This window comes from Spermophilus citellus, assembly GCF_964194105.1.
Source record: "Spermophilus citellus genome assembly, chromosome: 13".
NCBI lineage: Eukaryota > Metazoa > Chordata > Mammalia > Rodentia > Sciuridae > Spermophilus > Spermophilus citellus.
In genome coordinates this window covers 53,551,583-53,575,558 of record NC_138193.1, presented here as the reverse complement: position 1 = coordinate 53,575,558, position 23,976 = coordinate 53,551,583, and the positions used below count along the sequence as shown (strand labels likewise).

General features: G+C 38.7%; 2 pseudogenes across 2 annotated transcripts in view; one reads left to right on the top strand and one right to left on the bottom strand.

Annotated features, from left to right (window-relative positions):
* The window catches only part of LOC308632773 (centromere protein I-like), a 358,828-nt pseudogene that overhangs the window by 79,711 nt on the left and 255,141 nt on the right, over window positions 1-23,976 (top strand). The window contains exon 2 of the transcript in view: window positions 21,150-21,780. The product of the transcript in view is annotated as a centromere protein I-like (transcript). The remainder of the gene's footprint in view (window positions 1-21,149; window positions 21,781-23,976) is intronic.
* LOC308632632 (activated RNA polymerase II transcriptional coactivator p15-like) lies at window positions 2,510-4,582 on the bottom strand (annotated as a pseudogene). The gene has a single exon. The product of its transcript is annotated as an activated RNA polymerase II transcriptional coactivator p15-like (transcript).

Here is a 23,976-nt window from a genome sequence, read left to right as displayed (position 1 = left end):
CAGAGAGAGGTAACGACTATCAAGAAAACTGAAACAAGACCAACTGATACAGGGTAACTGGGAAGCACCTTAGACAGGGAAGTCCTCTCTGAGGAGGTGATATGAATGATAAGATGGAACCAGCCAAGTGAAGAGCACTACAAAAGCACCTCATGAGAGTAATCAGCTGGACTAAGGTCTGGAGTACAACTGCAGATGTTCTGATAGTGTGGCTGGAGAGTAGCAAGAAGAAGGAAAAATTGTAAGGAAGCCTGAGAACAGGAGAGGCAAACAGCATTTGCCTGATTATAACTGAATGTTGGATCTGAATATTTTAGAATGTACAAATTATTTTGCTATCAAAAATTATCTTTCCACATGCTATAAAGTTTAACCTTGAATGTCCCTAAAGGCACACATGTTCAAGACTTAGTCTTTACCATGGCACTATAGGGAAAATGTGGAACATTTAAGAGGTGGGGCATAAATCAGGCACAATGTTTTATGTCCATAATCCCTGCTACCTGGGAGGCTGAGGCAGAATGATCTCAAGTTCCAGGCCCCCGAGCACTAGAGCGAGATTCTATCTCAAAATAAAATTTTCAAAGAGCTGGTAATGATCCAGGGTTCAATCCCCAGTACTGGGAAATAAAGGGGGTGCCTAGTAGGATAACTTCTGGTCATTGAGTGCATGGGCTTGAAGTGGACAATGGGGCCCAACTCTCCCACTTACCTCACTTTCTCTCATTCATCCAGGTCATGAGGTAAGCAGCTTGTTCGACCATACACACCCTTCCATCATGGGCTGCTTTGCCATCTGACTAAGGACTGAAACCTCCAAAGCTATGAAACAAAATAAACCTTTTCTCTTTATAAGGTGATTATCTCAGGTGTTCCTTACAGTAACAGAAAGCTAACAATACTCCACATTCCTCCTGGTCTTACTCCTACTGCTTTTGAAGGACATGGAAATGACAAACCTCCAAAACAATGTGGCCTTTGAAGAAGATTGGGGGAAGAAGGCACCACATTAATAACAATGATCTTTCCCAATACATCCTTTCCCAGTGAGAAGACAATCCCTGGTCAGGAAGCAAACATTACCCAATGAAAAGACACACCCTGGAAAAGGGAAAGCATTGATCCTTTCCCAGTATATCCTTTCTCAGTGGCAGTATATTGTACTATTGACCCTCTATTATTGTGCTGTAAAAACACTGCTTAGTAAAAAAAAAAAAACACATTAAGTTTTGCAACCTTTTTCCTGAATTCGCACATCTTGTTAAAGTCTTCAAAGGCTAAGTCACCTCCCAGGGTATAATCCAGACTGCTCCTGTAATGGGTGGCCATTTTCTTTTGTTTTCTTTTTTTTTAATTAGTTGCTCAGCTCATGACAATACAATGATCTTGACATATCATACATTTGATTCAAATGGGGTATGAATTCTCATTTTTCCACGTGTACAGATTGCAGGATCACATTGGTTATACAGCCACATTAGACAGCAAATGCAAACAATGAAAGATCACTTCGACAATGAATTACATAAACAAATCCAAGAAGCAAAAGAACAACTCTACAGGGAGATAGAGGTTATATAAAAAAAAATCAAGCAGAAGTCCTAGAAATGGGTGGCCATTTTTAACCAGAACGTCTGCCCATCTGATACCTGACTCCACAGCTGAATAAAGGCTTTGCTGCATTCATGAGGTCTGCACACATTTCCTTATACCCTTAACCTACAGTAGCTGTGGATACCCTTGATTTCCCAGAGAACTTATGGAATGATCTGGCTTGCAGATACTCACTGTATGTTCTTAGTCTCATATTACATACCAGTGTTATAGAAGTAAGGTATCTGAGGTATGCAATTGAGTTAAAAAGGAAAAAAAATCTTAAAAAAGTTTACATAGTCCAAGTCATATCTTTACACTGCCAAACATTCCACAATTCCTTCTCAGCTAAACATTACCCCCACACAGGCATCAAAAAATTATATTCCATAATTAGCATTGGAAGAGATGGGAAGAATAGTTCTATAACTGCAATATGTATTTTTATATATGAGCAATTTTTTTCTTTATATGCGCTTGTCTTCCTGTGGGTTCTTTTTTTTTTTTTTTTTTTTTAAAAAAAGCTTTCACCATTTCTATTAAATCCTAGTCTAATTTAACAATTTCTGATTTTCCAGACATCATCCCATGGTAAACATGTTTACTAAGAGAAAACTAATCAGACATCTAATCATTATTTTCTGTACACTAAGCAGTAAGATAACTACACAGAACTCTATGAGGTAATGACATACCTTGCTTGAAGTTTTCACACAAGCCACATTACCAAACTGTACCTGATCTAATAATTACTACAGATTTAGTGACTGTAGTTCCTTTATTTTAATTATGAGTACTTTATTGAACTAACATTTTGACAAGTTTCACAAACTTTTCAAATTAGTATAATATATTCAATGAAAAAAGTGAAGTAAAAATAAAGAGATTGTTATTAAGTGAAAATGAATTTAAAAAAAGTGACTGGGACAAATTTTATCATTTGGCTGAAAGAGATTATGGATTTCACAAATCTAATGTTAAAAAACTCAATGCAATGCAAATCTTTTTCATGTAAACACTGAGTTGAAACTAATAGATGTATAAAACTGTTAATTTTGGCCTTAAAGAGTATCTAGTCTTTTGATCAAAAAAGGCCACAGCAGTTAAGATTGTAATTACTTGATTTTGTTGGGCACAATGCAATCCTCCTTAATAAATTTGACAATTTTTAAAAAATATTTATTTTTTAGGTATAGATGGACACAACACAATGCCTTTAATTTTATTTGGTGCTGAGGATCGAACCCGGGTCCTGCCCATGCAAGCCGAGTGCTCTATTGCTGAGCCACAATCCCAGCCCCAGAACATTTTTGATAATGCACATTTTAAAAAGTATTCATCTTACAAATTGTTCTGCAATCCATATATACAATAGCTTGGAAAACAATGTTTAGGAAACAAAAGTCAATGTAAAAAGACAGATTAAAACAACCAGAACACTACAGGATTTATATGGCTCAGATTTTAGAGTTTTCTTCCTGTACCATCAATGTCAGAAATCTGTTCCTTCAGCTGGTTCTACTTCTCAGGATTTAAAGAAATACCTTTTTCCTGGTTTCATTTCACCTTCTGGATCCATCCAATATTCTCTAATATCAATTAGAACTTTCCCTTTAAAATCCCAAACACTGAGGTACCTTATTTTCCCAGTCTGAAACATATTATCATTTCTGCTGCTGCTGCTGCTCTGCTTACAAGATGACAGAGCTCTCGAAGTTTCAACAGTCTTTTGCTTCTTTACAGGTTATTCTGGAGCAACTTGCTTTTTCCTCTTTAACTTTTTCTCAACCTCACTGTCAGAAACACTTCCCAATGAGCTTGAAGAAACAAGTAACTTTGATTTAGGCATTGCTCCACTTCTGCATTCGACAGTCATCTGTTCGCTGGCTCACAACTGACAGAGCTTCCTGTGGGTTCTTGACATTGTGGGTCACACACTGTCTACTCACTCTCTCTAAAGAAGTCCACAAATAGATCAATCTAGGTGCTCTCAAAACCTTACCACTGGGCTGGAGTTAGGGTTCAATGGTAGAGCACTTGACTACCATGTGTGAAGTACTGAGTTCACTTCTTAGCATGAAATGTAAATAAATAAATTAAATTAAGGTCTACAAACAACTAAGAATTTTTTTTTATAAAAATTACTACAATGGTGAGCTGATAAACCCAGCCTAATTCCACCTTAGGATGGGGAGCCATCTCGTCCCAAAGTCATGAATAGTTAATTTCTGTGATTTCTAAACTTGTTTGGAATCCCTGCCTGAGCCTTGAACTCACCATGCCTGGTTCCCTCTGACCAGATAAATACCCTCAATGAAACCTTGGTGGCACCTTTTAAATTCTGATGTTGGGATCTATATTTATTCTCTAAACTTGAAGTGCTAAGCCATATAGATCATTAACCTATTATCTGCCTTTCTATTATGCTTGTCAAACTCCTTTTATCTGTATGTTCTCAGGACACCCCTCGCCCCTTGGCAACTGTTTGTGATATAAAACTGTGGTCCTAGAGAGGTGGGGGTTCTGATATCTAGCGCAGATTTTGGGACAGACAGTCCTGGCCAGCTCCTGTGTACACAAATATAGGCTTGCTTTAATTTGATTCAAAATTGAAGTCAGTGGTCTTTGCTTTGCATTATGGTTTAACAGTATATTTCTATATACTTAAACATTTGTGTTTCCATGAAATGTTAAAAGATGTGATTCTATATACAATGATTTATAGAAGATTTCTACATACAAAGGCCCAAAAGTTTCAACTTTTCCAATTAAGAGTAATCTATATAAAATAAAGTATTTCTTTTTTTATTAAAATAAAATAACTTGTCTAAATTCAGAAATTTAAAAGGATTATACAACTATGGTTAAACAACAACTGTTATTTTGAAATATTTTAATATGTTGTTTCCTTAAGACCTGAACTTATTAATAAAAAAGGCAATGTAATTATGGTACCCTTACTATTATTTGTGTATTAAGTATGTTCATGTCTTCCAGGTATATAAGTCTTTAAGGTAAAAGCTTAAAGAGTACATTATATCAAACTGGTGTTCTCCAAAGTAAAGTTGTATGGTAATTTTGTGTTTCTAAGGATAAAAAACTTTATTGGAGATTTACTTACATCATTTAATGTTCTATAACTGGACCTGTTACCAATAAGACATAAAGTTTCATGTTACTTTTTCACTAGGGTACAATTTAAATGTATTTTTTAGTTAATGTGAGTCTATTCTAAAGGATAATATTGTAAAACACAACCATTTTGCTACTTTTCCACAAAAGTTTAAAAGCTCTCAGCCTTTCTGTAATTCATGTTTCAAATGTAATATCATGGGACTGGTGTTGTGGCATGGTGGTAGAGCACTTGCCTGGCATGTATCAGGCCATGGGTTCAATCCTCAGCACCACATACAAAATAATAAATAAAGTGAAAAATCCATTGGCCACTAAAAATATTTTTCTAAAATGTAATATCATATTGTGTTAGCTAATATTTATGTGACCTCGAGCAACAATATATGTAAGCTTTGTAAAATGATATTTAAGAAACAAAGGTCAGCTTTAGAACTAGACCACTTTGCTTAAGGTTTATAAAGATTTATAAAGAGCCCTGCTTTACCTGAGATAAGGCTCTCCCTCCCATCTTACTACATGTCAAAATGACTCCATAACAGGCCAGACACCAGCTCATTTCAAGTTGTGTTCAAAAGATTCACATTCTTGTTGTTAAGATTACTAGGATCTCAAACAGGGGTTATAATATATAAATCAGTTAAAATTCAAGGTAGCTATTACACGAACTAAATTCGTTTTTACTCTTGTTAATTTTATTTTTATTTTCCTTATAAGCTGTCTAAATTTTGCCTGTTCATGTTTAACAGAGGTATTGCTTCAAGAACACACAACCTGGGTTAATTTATAATAATAAGCCATCACCTAAAGGACAGATAAGAGTACAGATGCTAAATAATAAAAAGGGGTAAATGACTATAAGGTTATAGATATTAAAATTAAAGCCCAGTATTCTTAATTTAAGACTGGTGAGACTAACTTGCTAGATGTTTTAGACCAAGACTTAAAAGTCAAAGTTAAATTAAAAGGACCCACAACCAATATTTGGCTCTTGCTCTCAGCGTCAGTCTAAACCCAGGGAAGAGGGAACTTCTCTAAGAGCTTTGCAACTCTGCGCCACATAACCTCACCATCAGGGAGATAATGAGACCACTAAAGAACAGAATGCCAATTGACATACCTGTGATGAAGAGGAAGGTTATTGGAGAAGGGAGACATCCCTAATGCTTCCAAGGGAAGCCACATGGACAGCAAGACCTGGACCATCCTAGCACAAATGGCACTAGCACAACTTAGAAATTGATCTCAAGTTCCCCACAAAGAGACTGCCTGCCATGGAAACTCAGCTGACTCTTAACAATAGCTAGACACAACAGTAAGTTTGATTTGCTTCATCTTAAACACTTAACAAAAACAGTTCAAACCAAAACATAGTCATTCCTGGGCATTTAAAAGATAAATAATAATACTTAAATATAACTTAAGATATACACTTATGTTAGCCCTCCAAACTTAGAAGGATTCTTAGAAAGGAATGCCTGATGACTATCAAAACAAACTATCAAGAGGAATTGCCAGAGTCAGAAATTTTTAGTTAATTTAAGGCCAACAGATATTCCTAACTTACACAGGTAGGCTTGAATATATGCTAGTATGATTATCCAGCCCAGTAACAGAAATAAGTAACAGAAATAAAGGTTGTCAACTAGACACGAAGGTCGTACCAGTAAAAATTTTACAAGATCAGATGACATTGAGTAGCTTAACTACATCTCCTGGGGATGAACATCTGCAACATTAAAAGTTAAACGTTGTGTTTACGTTCCTGATAACTCTAAAGATGTTGAAGATTTGCATTCCAATATAAAGGCCTTGACTAGTCTGGCCTTATAATGTGGGCAGCTTCTCAGTCTTCACACTTCCTGGTGAGAAAATATTAACTTCTGCCATCTTCATGATATTCATTGACATGTTCCAGAGACTGCAATATTTGTTCAGTACTCATGTTTTTTTGTTTCTCCTTCATAGTAGCACCCATCCCCAGAGGACATTACAACCTGTTCTTCCCCAACCAGACTTCAATCTGACCTGAACTCCAAAGCTGTTTGTCCCATCCCCTATCGCCCCCTCTTAGCTCTAAAGGAGTCAGAACAGTCGTCGCTCCTTTTTCTTACAACAATGAAGCCAGAAATAGATAGACAGTCAATATAGTTAGGGAAATCGAGTCAGGTCAGACTTGGAGGCCAGTTTTGGGTAAATCTGGAAAGTTTGGGACTGTCACCTGAGAGATTAAAATTCCTTCACAGCTCTTCCTTTCCCCTATCAAAGATTTGAAAAAGACACATAAGAGAAGGGGGGAATGATGAACTCAGCCTAATTCCATCTTATGTTTGGGAGCCATCTAGTCACAAAGTCATGAAAAGTTATTTTCTGTTTTATTATAAATTACTGCGATTTCTAAACTTGTTTGGAATTTCTGCCCATGTCTTGATCTCACCCAAGCCTGGCTTTGCCTGACCGGATAACAACTCTTTATAAAACCTTAGTGGCTCCTCATAAATCATGGCTCCCCCCAGTCAGATAACAACCCTCTATGAAACCTCAGTGGCACCGCATAAATTCTGAGGTGGGGATTCGAATTTATTCCCTACCTTGAAATGTTAAGCCATGTACATCATTAATATACTGTCTGCCTTTGTATTATGTTTGTCAAAATTCTGTTATCTGTAAGTTCTCAAGACACCCTCATTTGCAAATTTATGCTGAAACTGTGTTCTAGAGAGAAGGGGTACTGATCTCTAGTCTGGAGTTTTGGGACACACAGTCCTGGACAACTCCTGTGTACACAAATATAAGTTTACTTTAATTTGATTCAAAATTGGAGTCGGTGGTCTTTTCTTTCCATTGTGGTTTAACAGGGCATGGGGGCCCTAGTGTGTAATCTCAGCAGCTTGGGAGTCTGAGGCAGAAGGATAACGAGTTCAAAGCAAACGTCAGCAACGGCAAGGTACTAAGCCACTCATGACACCCTGTTTCTAAATAAAATATAAAATAAAACTGGGGATGTGGCCCAGTCATGGAGTTCATCCCTGATACCCTTCCCCCCCCCCAAAAAAAAAAGCTTACCACCAAGGAAAATGATTAAATCCATAGTTTTACTCCCCAAAACCAGCTGAGTCAGTGTGTGTGTGTGTGTGTGTGTGTGTGTGTGTGTATATATATATATACATACAAACACATATATATATATATGCCAACTCAGTCCTGACCTACTTTATCACACTTATGAGACAAGTCAGTGAAAATAGCACTCTCCAAGGGATAAAAAGCAAAGGCATTCTGGTGAAGTTAGGCTGAACAGACACACCTCTTCCTTGGGTGCACAGCATTAACTCACCACAAGGCTTTGTCCACATGCCTTTCTTTACTTTTCTCCACAAATCCATCAGGTTAAGTTAATTCACAAAACTTCACCATAAAAAATCATCAATGGAAAAATATGCCGTATGTCAATCAATGTTGGATTTCTTTAAAATATGACCCAAAACAGTGAACTAAAAACTCAGAGCCTAGAAGAGCCATCCATACACTATAAATACATTAATCGGTTAAAAAACTGAGATTATATGACAGAAAACAAAATAAGACCTAAGATCTCTATCTTTATCTTATTGAAATCATGACAGATTCTGGACTATCTACCTAGCTAATATAAAATAAATAAATACATACATACATACATATATAATTATATATATAAACTTATATTAATATATATGGGAGGGATGAACAAGCTAGGTTCAGTGGAATATGCCAGTAATCCCAGAAAGTCAAAGCCTGAGGATGGAAAATCACAAGTTCAAGACGAGTCTCAGCAACTTAGAAAAGCCCTAAGAAACATAGTGTGACCCTGTCTCAAAGGACAAACAAAAAGGGCTAGGGATGTGATGTAATCGAAAAGCTTCCCTGGTTTAAATTCCCAGAAACTGCACCCCCCCCCCAATTTTTTTTTATTGCGTCTTTTATTAACACAGAATGAGACCTAAATGTGTTGAATTGCTTCTGGCAAAAATAAAAATTTTTAAAAAAATCCATGTTAACCACTGTTTTCTTTATTTACCCTCTCTTAATGTTCTCCTAATGTTGTAGCTATCAATCCAAGCATGCAAGACAAAGAATGTGAGAAGCCCAAGATTCTATAGTGGCTGTTGGCAAGGGGGAGGAAGTGACAGTAACTGCCACACTGGATCCACTTACATAAGAAGAGACAAAAGATCCTCAGAGCCTCTCATGTGAAAGAGCCTGATAGCAGGATGTCTACATGACCAAAGGTGCTGTCTGCAGCAAACTATAAGTTAAAGCAGTACAACCGAAGTCCAGAAGAGGAAAATTTTATAGTCAGCTGGGTCTTCCACCTCTCTAGAGTATGCTTCTATTGTTCAGAGTTCATTTTTCCAAAAATCAGCTCACAGAAAAGAAGACCCTTGCTCCTGGAGTCAAAAGAAGGTAATATTGATGAGTATATGAATGCAGAGTCAAGGCTTGTCCATGAAACATTGTTTACAATGAAGAGGTGTTGGGGAAGGAGAGCAGAAGAAAATTACCAGTCCTACCTGGCCCAGGCAAGGCCAAAGAAAGTAGAAGTCAAGAAGAAACTACAGAGACTCTTGGACAACATCATTCCCCAGAGAATGCACTCAAGGAACTTCACCTTCACCCTAGGGCTGCAGTTGTGGATCGGTGGTAGAACTAGCATCTGTGGGCAATAGGCTTGACCCTCAGGACCACATAAAATTAAATGAATAACATAAAGGTATTCTGTCTACTAAAACTAAAAAAAAAAAAAAAAAACCTTTTTAACTAACCCCTTTCTTAATCCTTGAAAACTGCAGGAACTTCACTGATCAGATGAATTTGTATGGTTCCAGAACCACTATACTTGCTCAAACTAGATGTCTTTCTTCCATCTCCAGAGATATTATCTGTACTTGTTAATATAGCAATGTATACACTATTACCTCTTATGCTGTGAAACGTAATTTATAAAATTTTCATTAGATTTTAATGAACATTTAGAAGGAACACTGAGATGGTATCCCTAACACAAGAGCCTGGGGTAGGGGAGCCATAAGGTGAGCCCATTATGTCCCTCTTGCAGGGTTTCACCTGTCCAGAACTAAGCCATTAGTTTCTATTATACCTCTCCTATCACCTTCTTCACCCAATCAACTCTCTTGTCATTTTCCACACCCAATCCCACCATCTCCTTGGGAGGCTGACTGCACTATTGGCTATGTCATAACTTTCAACGACCAATTTTGTGACTTCATTCTCCTACCAAACTTATTGCCACCTGCTAGACTCTTAGGATTACCATGCAGTTGTAATCAAATTTGGATTATCACAAGTGACCAGTGACCAGTAACCAGTCATCAGAGTGGCTGGTGGCCAGTGAACAGTCACCAGTGATCTCCGTACTGAGAAACAACCTCAGCCACATCAGCATGGATATGTTCTCAAAAAAAAATGAGGTTAGTTGGGATAGAATATGGAATAGAAGCAAAGATTTTAAATCAATAGATAGTACAGAATGAAATCTTCCCAGATCTGCACAAAATGAGGCTGGTTTAGAGAATGTTTAGAATAACCAACTTGCAAGGGAACTAAGAATTGAATTAGGGTATTACTGGGGTAAGCAGTTTATCTGGGATGTCACATTTGGCTGATATGGTTTCTCTATGGCCTCTTGGAACACAGATGATTTTGACAGTTTGAGCATTTTAGAAGTATGTTTTAGAAATGATTCTTCATATAAACATGTCATGAAAGTAGTTATAGACAGGGCAGGGGCATCAGAATTCTCCATGTCCTACTTTACTATGATTTTTGAACTACATGGATTTTAAAAAACTGATGTGCCCTAACCTGTATCAGAGGACAAATTCCTTTGTGTGACAGGCAGTTTTGGAGCAGAAGCTATTTTTCATCTTTCCAAGAGTTTTCTTTCTAAAATAGAATACAAAGAGTCATTAATGGTATTTAAGCCTAAGAAGCAAAAGAGAGACCTACAGAAGAATAAAAAGTCAAGTTCCACATCTCTAATTCCATATTTATCTAAAATAATTTTGTGAAGTCTTTTTGGTTTTTCTGTATATCAAAAAACTATTGTAGGTTGGAGGAGGAGGTCCATGGTGAATGGCATGCTTAATATATATGAAGTCTTGGTTCCACTTCCCAGCACCAGTAACTATCAAAACAATTAATTTAAATTTATTATTATATTCTATTGGTGATGGTTATTTCAGACTTAGGGACAGCATTTTCCTGTCATAAATGATTATAAACTAGAATTTTAGGACAAATATAAATTACATGACCATTTTGAAGCATTTTCTCTGCCTCTTTATAACTGAAATGTTTATCAGAAAAAAATTTTATATTAATTGAAATATCTACCTACTGGCATTCATATCCTTTACTTGTTATGGGTAATATTTAGAGGAATATGAACAAGCACAGTTATAAAATTACATTACACTTCTTGTTTTGTTCTCTATTTTGTAAAAAATTTACTTTTTCCTTCCTTCCTTCCTTCCTTCCTTCCTTCCTTCCTTCCTTCCTTCCTTCCTTCCTTCCTTCCTTCCCTCCCTCCCTCCCTCCCTTCCAACAGAAGCCTGTCCAGGGTCCTTAAAAACTGCTTCTAGTAATGCCTTCTCCACAGTTGGAAGGTTCCTTGATTAGTGTGTTTCTGCATAGAGAGAGCATTCTACTTATGATCTCTCTTCATTCCTTCCTTTGCAGTGATGGAAACTTCCTTAGGGATAAAGGCTTCCTTAGGATTGCAACCTCCCAGTCAGACATTTTGTCTGCCAAGACCTCCAGAATTCCCTAACTGCTACAGTAACAGAAAAAGCCAAATACTCCAGAGGAACTCACAAACTGAACATGGAGAAATTTCAGTAACAACTCCAGTCCAGAGTTCTACTACTTTCTGGGCATTGCCCCCAACTCAAAGCCAGAAACAAATAGAGAGTAAGAAAATAATGAGATTAAAACCATGCTTTCAAAGCCTCTGGATGCCTACCAGTTTACCATGAAAAACCAATATCCTCCACTATTTCCTTTAAAATCCCTGAAATCCATCAGCTTCTGCCCTCTATTGGTTCTCGGAGAAGAAGGACCAATACTCTGAAAGAAGCCATACTCTGAAGTTATCCATCTGGGAAAGAACAGCCTGAGTCTTGAGGACCAAGGCACACTTCAAAATGGGATTAAATCTAGCAGTGGTTTTGTAGACCTCACTACACCGGTGGGGAATATTCACCTTCCTGAGCTTTTCAGTTCCTTGAAAGACTTTGACCAAATGGAAAGTCCCACAATAACAAAATCCAATGACACCAGAGCCATCATGGTGAATCAGGGGCAAGAAAACTCAAGTTTCAAAGAGGATCCTAGTGATCCAGTGAGGAACAACAAACATAAACCCTCAAAGTGTCCTGATGGAACTCCTCAGGCCAAAATGCAGCCAAGGGACCTGGAATGTGCATTAGGAGAAGTTGCTCACAGGGATGCAGATAGCAGTAGGGCCAATGTGCACACAGCCAAGCACCCTAACAGCAGAGCTCAGGAAGCTGCAGCCAGCAGGAACAGCAAGGCTAAGGGCCATGGGCAGGAAAAGACCAAGAGAACCAGAGAAAACAACTCCAAGAAAGTCGAGGAGAGGAAGCAGCCAGGCAACAAAGTCAAGGCAGAAGAGAAGCCAACTGTGCCCAAACTAAAGCGGAAGAGGAACCAACCTGAGCTTTGCCAAGAGACATTTAAAAAGCCTGAGGAGGGGCTGAGTTGTACCTCAGTGGTGGAACGCTCGCTTAGCACATGTGAGGCACTGGGTTCTTTCCTCAGCACCACATACACAATAAAATGAAGATATTGTGTCCATCTACAACTAAAAAATGTTTAAAAAACATTAGGAAAAATGAGTTACTTTGGGGATTATGCTCAATGGAAGCAGATGAGCCTGGTTCCTACCCTAGGAGCTCTACTTCCACAAGAATAGCACTTGCAGAATAACAGTATCCACCTGCTGGACTCACTCACTGTTACATCCCTAACACCTAGAAACAGCTCTTCAGTCAGTATCTATCAAAATGTTGAATTGACTAGATTTTGTCCTGTATTGGCTCCTGCCAGGACCTGACCCATACTCTATGCCCTCTTTTGACCAGTATCTCCAATGCCTCCATTTCTTTAGGCAAAACCACTACATTCATATTCTGAAGGGAAAGAGTCAACAGCGAAGTAGATAGGGTACTGTTTACTTTAGGTATGGTCTACTATGTGCTATGTACAACTGTCTTCCCAAATTCTTCTGCAAGGGATCCATAAGTTAAACAGTGAAGCCTTGCATTGGTAGGCATGTGTTTATTGAGGATGGGAAGGTGACCTACAATGTGCTATCACTCATCTTAAAAGCCAATGACCACACAGTCACTTTAGTGAAGCAAGGGTCTTCTGGATGGGGGTGGAAATATAACCCCAAGATATATATACACAATTATGTTTGGCAGAAAAAAGGCACTGGATCTGGTAACACCTGAGCTGGATCTTTAAGTTATACTTTGACAAATAATTTACCATAGAACAACCTCCCAAGGAGCTCTCAAATAAATTTTGAGAAAGTGTCCTCAGAGTTAAGCTTTAAAACAAAGCATAAATTTTCAAGGTGGTGACATACAAAGTCTTCTGTGGCAGGCCTGCTGAACCTTACTGGAAAAAAGGTGTGTACATATTCAAACATATGCATACCTACAAGTAGAATATGGCACTCTATTTGCACTTGAGTATATAAACACCTTTTCCTGGTTTCAGGGGCAGGAACTTTCTTACAAGTCTTTGTGAATCCATTGCTTTTGCACTATTTTAGCAGGTCAGTGACTCCTACCCAGAAGACCCTTGCCATAATTAAGCTTCTCTTTGTCAGATCAGCAGGATATCTGCAGAGGATATTGAGGTTGGTACTTTCCTCTTTTTTTTTTTTTTTGAAAATTCCAGGTTTGAAAACAAAAGTTGTGACAGAGTAGTCTGAAAGCTTTTTATTAAAAAATGATTTTTATGTTTTCTTGGTAAAAACTTGTGAAACCTGTATCTGTCTAGAGGATAGAATGAAACTCCATTGATATTTGAACCTCCTACCCCACCCCACCCTATTCCCACTGGGTAGAAAATTGAAGGAATTTCTATCATCTTTTTTTCAGAGGAAGAATACTTAGGCACGAGCTACCTCTGAACCCTGCAATTAATAAATCTGCTTCCTGAGAATTCCTTAGGTATCTGGCCTCTTCTGTCTTAATTCACCATAACACTTTCAAAACATCTTATAGGTATTCTTACAGTTTTACATTCTCTTCTTAACAATAAGTTATTCCCTCCGTAATACCTCAGCATAGAAATTTTGTGTAGAAAATTAAACAAGCTGAAAAGAAATACAATGTCCTGGGTTTCAATTCCTGATTCGTTTAAGTCGGCTATTTTACTTGAATCAGCAATCCCTCTTGGAATATGAGTTTATGTGAGTGTAATGGAGGGGATATGTCTTGGGAAACATCTACTCAAAAGCAAAAAAAAAAAAAATTCAGCTTGGTCAAAGCTTCATTTAACTACTGGAGTCCACTTTCTTCTGGGTCTATTTTCCTTTAAAAGCTAGGGTGCTGCAGAGCTTGCTCATCTTTGGCCAGATTTTGCAGGAGTTGATTCTAGCCTTGCTCACCAGCTTCTCACCCCTGGTCATAAATCCTTGGGAGTATAATTGGCAGATTGGTGTTAGTGGGCGTGCCGCCAGGCATCATCCTGGAGGAAAGGAGGTAAAGGGTCTTGGATGTGGTGGATTTTGGAATTTTGAGCATGGAACTCTGATAGGAGCAGCTGCTGTGTGTCCTCTACACCACCCACTGGGCACGAGGCTATTTAAGGCTCTAGTCTCCTTGGGTTGTTGCCTGACCAGCAAGGTCCAGCACTATCCTGGCTATTTCATATGAAAGACCTACAACCTTAGGTGATTTTGCCTGGGAATGGCAGTTTGGGCTTGAATGCTTTTAAGAAGGGCACTCCAAGCACTTGTGGGTGCATCGCTCTCTACTGTAAACGCCCCCTCTGCTCATTCCTGCTGCTTCCTTTCACCACCTCCACAATACAGTTTACCAATGAGGCAACTTGGGGACATTTTAGATTCGCAAGAGGCTTTGTGGGAGATGCAGTGCCTCTGCATCTCTATCAGTTCCCCAGCTTTTTATGACCATGAGGGGGGTTTAGAGGGAAAGTTTTATGAAGGAAATGTGACCTGAATATTGAGGAAACCATGTGAGAGAATTGGCCTAGAGATGACTAACTCTAGGGAAGGATTGGAGTAGAAAACACAGAAACAGTGGCTAAATAAATGAAGGAAAATGGGCGGATTCCCGGGAGCACTGTAATCCTGACTGACCCCCCCACCCACACACACACCAAAAAAAAAAATGTTGAGAAGGAGTAACATGAAATTATGGAAAAGACAAGAAAGAGACAGTTGACTTTGGCTCTAAATTACAAGATAAATTATATAGCTTGTACATTCTAGAGAGTGCTGGCTAGGGAATATTACAGATTCAATGCATGTCAAATACCTACTTTTCTTTTGGAGGTTATGGAAAATAATGAAACTCTCAAGAAAATCTGGAGTCTAACAGCAAGAATAATTGGAAAGATTGTAAAATTACTGGCGTTTAAGACACAGGGAAAGAAAACTTCCAGACTGGGTACCATGCCTCTCCCCCATATTCAAAACTACTCTGTGCCCTTTTGTTATTAAATGAGTGCTTAGTTTTTGAATATAAATAAATAGTTATTTTAAGATCTAAATTCCAAGCTGATATGGTGGTACCTTCCTGAAATCCCAGCCACCCACCCCCCCCAAACTGCACCCCTGGAAAAGCATTTGATGATTGGGATATGTGGTCAAACAATCAGAGGCACAAGAAATATGGATAGTTTTCACTTATAACTAGAACTAAAAATAATGTTTCTTAAACTGGTTTAAAAAAATAAAGTAAAATTCAGCTGGCCCTGGTGCCTGTCATTTAAAAGTCCTAGGAGACTCAGGGGAATCACAAGTTTAAGGCCAACCTCAACAACTGAGCAAGGCCCTGAGAAACTTAGTGAGATTCTGTCTCAAAAATAAAAACATAAAATGGGCTTGGAATGTAGCTCAGTAGTAAAACACCTGGGTTTAATCCTTACTGAAAAAAAAATTAAATACCTTGCCATGAAAATGAGGCACAATGTTTTAGACTGAAAGGAATAGTGGTTTAGTGAGCAGTAGTAATTATAAACATTCATTACTAGACAAGTTTCCCTAACCAAGTTTGGACATTAATATAAAAAGGTAAAGCACAGAAAATGTCAGTTACTCAGATTAAATTAAAATGACCACCCATGAAGTCAATTAACAATCCTCCTGTCAGTTCACCGAATATGCTCTTTCAGGTACTGGGATAAATGAAAGTAGGTAGCTGGAAAGAGAGATGATGGAAGAAATACAAGGTACTATAACTACTTTTATGATGCTCTAGGCAGAGCAACTTAATGACAGCGAATGACTGACTTGAAGGGTAGAACTGAATCCACCTTGGCCTGTTCTCTTGATATTCATTAACCTAATTGTGCTACAAGGATTGTAGGTTTTTGAGTATGCCAATACTCTCATCATGATTTGAGCTTTCTTGATGTTCTCCACCTTCTTGTAGGAGACAGACCTGATTTGATAAACACCACAACATATTTTTGTCTTTAAATTTTTTCAAGTAGAAGTTCGTGAGGTAAACACACTTTGTACTAGAATGGGCTGGGATGATGTTGGTCTTCTTTCTAATGCCATCTGTTTTCTCTTTTGTGTCTCAGAAATTCTTGGTCCTGACATCTGACCATGGAGATGTGAGCTTCCCACATGAAGGCCAGGGAAGACTCTGTATGAGTTGGGGAATACCCAGGAGGTGTTTAAGACATTCTACCCTGTCAAAACTTCCCCACCTCATCTGGGTCATCCACACACCCTTTACAGTGCACCAAAAGTGCAAAGCCAGCTAAGACAGGTCCATGAACCTCTGAGCACTGAGCAACTCTAAAAGTAATGAGTTTATTTGCTGTTATCCTTTTCCATTTTTTGCTGCAAGTGTCATTCTGGGTATTCATCCCAGGAGTGCCTCTGTGATCCCACTTACCAGGCTTTGATAACAGAACCCCCTTCGATAAGGACTGCCATACTCTGTTCTGTTACACTGGCTATCTTGTAAAAGAGGCCTTTGTTGAAATCATACAATTGAGCTGAAGCCAAGTGAATTTTCTGAAAAGCTGGTGCTATCCTTGAAAATCAAATCCTCAGGGCTGGGGTTGTGGCTCAGTGGTAGAGCACTCACTTAGCACGGGTGAGGCCCTGTGTTCAATCCTCAGGACCACATAAAAATAAATAAATAAAATAAAGGTTAAAAAAAGAAAATCAAATCCTCAGCTTTTAAGGTTATTCAGAGATTTAAAATGGTCAGCGAATTAGAGATAAGCATTGGCTTTTTGTAAAAACAATCTTCAAACCTACAATAGCATGGTACAATTCAATGACTGACTTTAAAAAATAAGAAAATACAAAGGGCTACTGAATTGTGCTTGCCCTGAAAGCATTCTTGATTCTTAACAGTTTAGTCAAAAAAAAAAAATTGCGTATAGTGAGTATTAATCCAGATCAACCATAAAAACTACTGGCCATTTTTCTCCTGTCATTGATAATTGCAATCAAGAAAATAATAATGGGGGAAAATGGTGAGTATATCTTGATTACTAGAGGAATTGGTGGAAGACAGGAACTGACTTTCAAGTAGTCATTTAAAGAAGTCAGCTTTGCTGAAAATCCATTTACAAGTATAATGGAAGAAGAGAAGGAGGCCTGACCTTTTGACCTCCACCCCATGTACCTGGCAGGCTTTGCTTCCACCTGTGTTCCTTTGTACACATTCTAATTTCCAGGGAAATTGAACTCCCATGTTCTCAGTGCATTACCTTACTCAAAGAGGTTTGTTATCATTTGTTTTTTACCTACTCTTTCTGCCTTCCCTGCTTTTCTTAAAGGATTTCCAGGTCCTCTCCCTTCAAGTAGATTGACTCTGTTCTATGTAAAACTCTCAAGAGCTCTTTTCATCTGCAACACAACCTAGATCATTTTCCCAATCATGGGGTTATCTGTCAACAACTATTTTTACTTCCCACAAGGTAGGACCCAAGTCTTGAGTCTCATTCACATTTGTGTTCCCTGTGTAGGCTGAGCACAGTGTCTACTTGAATACATTGACTAAGCGGATTTATTAAATTGAAAGGAAAGGATTCTGCCAGACTTTAATTCATCATCCCTAGATGGCATCATCAGACTGCCAAATGACTGTGCACCTCCTGATCAGACATTGTCACTCTCCAACAGTTGAGACCTTCCTATTGAATGTGCAGAAATTGAATATGCTTTTTAACTTTTTTTCTTAATATGAAAATATAGCTGTGAAAGTTGCTCCCTATCCTTACCTTGCTGGCTTTCTCACGGAGTTTCTCCATGGTGCTCCCAAACTGAGTCCATTCTTGGTATCCTGAAGCAGTTTTATGACCCACTTGTTCATGCCTTTTTAGAGGGACCAGACTGTTTTTTGTATTTTGAGAGGGGTGAGGTTTGGCATCTAAATTTTCTTCTGAAGACTCAATTTAGAAGTAATTAACTACCAAAGTAATTTTCCATTATCAAGATTACCTTATTGTAGGACTCTAGAAATTTATACTATGATATTCTTATGAGTTCAAAGAAAAAAGAAAAATATTATGTTCAGTTTCATCCTTCTTAGATTCTGACAGAGAATCCCTAAATTTCTTAGAAATGCTCTGGAAGGTAGTACTTTACACTTGTCTTACTTTGACTAATTAAAGCCTACCCTTTTCTTAAAGCATCAGGAGTATGAACTCAAAAGTCCAATGGTTCCAATAAATCAGATGTGGGTGAGACTCAAGGCACAATTCATCCTTCACCAGCTGTGAGTCTGTGAAATGAATAAGTTACATGCTTCCAAAATACAATGGTGGAACAGGTATTGTACAGTCAGTCCCCCATTACAAAAGGGAGGAACAAATGAAGAATGGAGTGACTGGAGCAGGCATGGTAGCACATGCCTGTAATCCCACTACTGGGGAGGCTGAGGTGGGAGGATTCTCAGGTTCAAGGCAAGACAAAAAAAGGAAAACATTAATTCATAAAGTTGAAGAACAATCTCTTTTGATTCCATGTCCTGCACACGTGCACACTAAGACAAGGGTTGGATCCCCCAGGGCCTCAGAGGGCCCATTGCTATATTTTTGCTGGGCTCACTTCACCCAGCAGCTCTCAGAAGTTAGGAGTTTGCCCTCATCTTGTTCAGACTGGAATTGTTGGCTGATAGCTCTTTGGTTCTAGGGTCTTGAGGGGCTGCCTTACTCCTACAATGCCAAGTCATTGCCCCAAAGGGAACTCTCTTTGGTGGCTCTGATCCTGTGTCATGCCTCTGTCCATGCTCTCAGGCATTCTGCAACATACTCTGAAATCTAGGCAGAGACCGCATGGCTCATATAATTACAGAAGATGAGAAATATCACAGAAGCCTTTTTCCAAGATGGAGACCCTGCAATGCTGGTCATGTGGCTCCATCGACATCGAAAAGCCTTACAACCATGGAAGCTAATGGCATAATAATTCTCAGTCCAAGTCCAAAGATGTGAGAATCCAGGAGTTACTTAGTGCCAGTCTTGGAATACAGTGTCTAAGAAAACACTTTTTATTTCCCAGGGGCCATAAAAGATGAGTGACTTACCTCTGCCTTTCTTGGGTTTCTATCTGGGCCCAAAGCTGACTGCATGGTGCCCACCCATATTGAGGACAGATATTCCCCACTCATTCTGTTCAACCACACATCAATTTCCTTCAGAACACCCCTGAAAGTATCAACCAGAAGTAATTCCTAACCATGTTCCTATTCCTTAATGCAGTAAAGCTGATACCTAAAATTAACCATCACATCTCCTAATGAGCTCTGGCTACAGGCTGCAGAAGAGACTTTACAACATGTTTTTGATGCCATTAGAGTGAGATTTCCACTCAGTGTCTGAAGTTGCAGGGAGTCCAGTGACTTAGCATTGCTCTCCCAGTGCTAGCAGCTGTGAGGTCTGCTTGGAATGATTCAGCCTCATGGTCTCAGACTCTCCCCTCTCCAGTCCAGTTCCTATAATCCTTGGATTGTGCCATGTGCAGGTGCCCAGGAAGCTGTGTCCATAGTTTCTCCAGTCAGTCAGTGCCAATACTGGTCGGTGAGTAGAAACACGTGGAGTTCTCTGTGGAAAACTGGTAAATAAATAAATAAATAAACAAATAAATAACAAATAAACAAACAAACTCACTCTTTTCCTGAACTGATACTTTTTCTTTTTCCTTGACCTCCAAGGACTCTCAGAGAAAATAATCAGGATCAGTTTTTCTTTGTACCAAATCCTTCACAGAAGGAACTGTGACTATATAGTGTAGTTACTTTGGATCTGTTGAATCTGTATTTGGTTAGTTTTCAGAGTCCCTTGACTTGAACTGATTAATATTAGGGTTAGAAATACCAAACTCTAAATTTAGTAGAAAGATCTAGCCACTACCTATACCATCAATTTAGAGAACCTACTTTTGGTAGACCCTAGGAATATAAAATATACATAAGGCACAGAGTACATGTCCACAAAAAGTGTCCAATCACTCTGGAGAGATGGAAGACATACAATAAAAAATAAATAGCATTCTCATACTATGTACCATACAAGCACTAGGAATTTTGAGGAAACAGAGATCACTGAAGGGAGGCACTCTTTTAAAAGAATCCATTCTAAGTGCTCAATAAATCCATGAAGGAAGTGGAAGAGATTTAACCTGAGTCTTAAAGAGAAGGACTTAACAGTAGACAGAAACTGCTTTAGACATGAGCAAAGAAAGAGAATGGTACTCTGCCTGGAGCTTTTCAAAAACCACAAGTGCACTACATCAGGGCTGTGGCGGCTACCCATGCTGTGCATCAGAGGGGGCCCTGAGGTTGGTCTCAGCATCTCTGGCTTCACAGAGCCCCCGATAAATGCACAGTAGCAGGCACAGTTGTGAAAGATTCAGGGAACACAAAAGAGACTCATGCTGTGGTGGGAAGGGCCTTTGCTTGTGAAGATGTTTGACTTTCCACTGCTCATATGGGCTCATTTTGAACAACTCTCTGCTACTTCTCTAAAGTAACTGTGTCAAAGATGAGTTGATCTTACTGGGGCTCTATCACTGGTTGAGCAAATATTACAACAAGAATGTATTTAGTATAAAATGAAAATTTATAAACATGGAGATAAGACTTTCCCAACTTCCTGGACACTATCATCAGGGCCCACTGCTTCCTACAGGAAGGGTTTTGTTCCTAAGAGCCTTCCTCTGTGGAATGGCCTCTGTTGTCGGTCACAATTCCTTCAGCTCCTGAGCTGGATCCCTTTTATTAGTTTCTCAGACGTAAAGACTCTTCTTTTGGACCATCTAGCACAGCTCTTCTTTACATCAGCCATTTCATTCAAGTGCAGTGTTCTTCACAGTCTGAAAGAGCCCCTGTAAAACTGGCTGCTGTGGCTTTCTGTGGACATTCGCATGAAACCTGTGACAAGCAGTCCTCTAGAGACAACCTTGGGTAGATTCATGAACTCTGTGTCTAAACTGATTCACTATGTAGGATGGCTGTCCACTACTGCAATATCATTAGAGAGTAGCAGTACTTTCTTGTTGCACTTCATTTGAGATTTCTATGAGAAGGTATGTGACACTATGTAAATTATGACTGCCCTTTAGTGGTACTATTTCCTCCTGGGATCTTCAACTCTGCACTCCTTAGCCTGGATACCAGTATACTAAACCAGCTCTAATATATTATGCACAGGTATCATTAAAGTTTGACTGCTGCAAAAAAAGTTGGTACAAAAACTGAGTTGGTACAAAAGGCAAAATCGGACTCCTTTTTCAGCAGCAAGATCTAGCTATAAACAATTTTATCATTACTTGACAATCATGGTTGGCTGCCTGTGCACATACAAACCATTTGAGAAAGCAACATATATTGACCTCCAAATCCTAGAAAAACCTCTAGTAGTACAGTACTGCGTATTTTAAATTTAGTCTATTGCCCTTCTCTATTAAGCTTTGCTGCTTCCTTTTCTGGTGCAGGAAAGTTCAGAAGAAAGGACAATAAACATGAGCTCTCTTCAGGGGAAGAAATGGAACTGGTATTGAGAGCATTTATTCTCAGAAGGGTTACTTGGCTTGAAAATCTTCATAGGAAATAATATTCATGATTCTTCTGTCCCCTTATCAGAAAGCATAACCACCATGATAAAAGTTAAATGAATGTTGACATACAAATGGAACATGCTGGCTTAAAATCCTTCCTCAATTCCAGAGAAGCCAAGTGGCTCAACTTGTGTTTCCCTATTCATTTCACTAGCAGACTGCCATCTTCCAGGAGTATTCAGAATAGCCTTCTGTCCATGGCTCGGGAGGGCCTTGGTGTGGCTAACTATATTTCATGATTTAGATTTTCAGCTTACTAGTGAAAACTGACCTCTTCAACATTCTCTGCCTTCCACCAAATTATATATGAAGAGACACACCTGTTTCATGGTGGGATTTTCCATATTTTTGTAAACTATCAGCTGCATAGTGGTAGAAAACCCACAGACATACTCATGCAGAACACTTTGCTGCCTCTGTGAAACCAATGTAGATATTGCCATGTTTTCTTATGAACAGGAGCAGGTGTACCAAATTCACAGGATACAACTCATAGGATTCTAAGAGCCCTGAGTAGCTGATAGCCTCCTGGTAAAAATTTGTTTGGGGAAGAAAGGAGAAAGGATAGGGGGATAGTCAAGATGCTTCTGTTTATACTGAAGGGTTACATGAAACTATTGTATTTGTGTGTATATGTGTATGTTTAAATGTTCAGGCCTAAATACACCAAGTACAACCTTCCATTCAAAAGTAATACTGAGGCTTTTTATGAATTTCATATGAAGTAAACTGTCTTGTTGAAAATATAAATTTTGAGGGGCTGGGGTTGTACCTCAGTGGCAGAGAGCTGGCCTTGCATATATGAGGCATTAAATTCGTTCTCAGCACAGTAAATGAATAAAAAATAAATAAACAAATAAAGCACACCAACAACTAAAATAGTATTTTAAAAAATAAATTTTTTCTTTACTACTACTGAATAACTCTCCTAGTCTTAAAAAATTCCCATCATTTGAGAGGAATGAATCTGAATTCATATTTGTCTTTATGTGCACATCCTTAACTTGCTTTCATTTCCTATTCATTCAAACAAAAACTAAGTTATTGGATAACAGTAATCTCATTCATCCATTCATAGACTGAATTAATATGTATTGCATTCCTTACCATGTGCCAGGTATTCTTCAGTGTGCTGGTTATACAGCTGTATCCCATATAATGTACCTGCTTTTATGGAGTTTACATCCCAGAGAAGAAGACTGACCATAACATTATAAGCAATATATACCATCAGGTGCTAAGAAGAAAAAGCAGGGATTAGGGAAAGAATGTGGAGGTGGTTGCTACTATACAGAGATCAGAGACTGGTTTGGAACTGTGTTTAGAGAAATGATGTTTCTCTAAACTCCTCCCCAAAATCCAAACAAACACAAAAGAATGGAAAGTTATACTCCATGTATGCCTAATATGTCAAAATACACTCTACTATCATGTATAAACAAAATGATCAATAATTAAAAAAAAAAACTTTTAAAATTAGAAATACAAAAATGTTACAGTGGTTGCTTATTAGCCACTTTATAAAGCCAGCTTGACCACTGGTATGCCAGTGACATCTAAACCAGAATCTAAATATGTGTCTGGCCAGGTTCACTTCACCTTGCCAAATTGTTATCTATCAGATCTCCAGGGTATGTGTAGCTTAGACCCTCACAGTCACCTTCCCCTCACCTTCCTGTGCCCTCCACCCTCCCCCACTCTCATTTTCTCCTCTCCCTGGGTGGGCATTGATCTCTGTCCCTGGTAGGAACCCATCTCTCAAGCAACAGCTCTTCTCCTATGCCTTTGAAGGCCATCGGCTCTTCTGTTTGATGGTCACCTTCCTCTTCCTCTTTGCCATGTGAGGCTCTGTGGGGTCACCCACTCATCCCTGCTTCTTT